Source organism: Halyomorpha halys, unplaced genomic scaffold (genome assembly GCF_000696795.3).
Source record: "Halyomorpha halys isolate HHAL.00 unplaced genomic scaffold, Hhal_1.1 Scaffold73.1, whole genome shotgun sequence".
NCBI classification, from domain to species: Eukaryota; Metazoa; Arthropoda; class Insecta; order Hemiptera; family Pentatomidae; genus Halyomorpha; species Halyomorpha halys.
This window is the reverse complement of record NW_027104949.1, coordinates 423,048-424,266: the sequence shown is the minus strand read 5'-3', so window position 1 is coordinate 424,266 and position 1,219 is coordinate 423,048.

Here is a 1,219-nt window from a genome sequence, read left to right as displayed (position 1 = left end):
TAATTGAATAGTACAAAATTTTAATTGATTGATATTAGTGGAATAGTATGGTAGTAAATTGAAAACAGTGACAGATGAAATATAATATCATGTAGGTAAGAAGATATGTATAATATAAGATATGCAAGTAGTGTCTAAAAAAAAAAAAAACTACGGTTAACTATCTACACCTCATTAAAATAAAATTAGAATGAAAAATAAATAAATGAAAATAAAGTATATTAAAATAAATAAAATCACTCTTAAAATATATACAGACAGAAGGATAGAGAAAATGAACATAATCAAACTATGTGCATGAAAAAATAAATAAATAAAATAAAAGAATCTCTAGTCATATTTACACTCTTATATACAATATCTACACCATCGACCTGAGGATCCCTCTCACCGCATCACTGGTAATGAGCCAGTGGAGGCTGAGCAAGTGCGCTAAAGCCGCAAACACTCAACTTGAGTGGAGAATCTGACCATGCCAGAACTCCAATTATCCATTTTTATTTTACAATAAGTCTCTCAGCCACTGTCGTTTCAATCTTCGAGGTGGATTGTAGGGATGGGTGGAACTAGATAAGGATTGAACCAATGGATTAGGGTGGTTAGAAACGTTTATATGGAATTTTGAGAATTTGATTGGTATGAGGTCAAGGACAAAAGGTATATGTAAGTCATGGTGTAGTGTTCTGTTGGAAGCGTAATAGGGTGCATTAACTATGGTTCTAAGGATTTTGGATTGAAAGGATTGGATACGTTTGATGTTCGACGGTTTAGCTGTTCCCCAAAGTTCAAGTCCGTAGCTCCGGATAGGTCTGAGTATAGTCTTATAAATTAGAACTTTGTTTTCTAGTGAGAGATGTGATGCTTTGTTGATTTTTCTTTATAATTTTAGTTTTAATGGTACTGTTAGCTTTTTATATTCATGGGGCGTATAAGAAAATGACCGTTTTATCAAATTTTAGATTTCAAAGGACTGTAAATATTTTAATACTTAATAATCCCTTTAGAGCATTCTCTGAGGTCACTTTGTTGCTAACTCAAATCAAATTGATTTTATTTTTTTATTTGTAATATTTGATAAATTAATTACAAAAAGAAAATAATAATTCAATTATTATTTTCTTCATATTATACATATCTTCTTACCTACATGATATTATATTAGTCACTGTTTTCAATTTACTACCATACAATTCCACAAATATCAATCAATTAAAATTTT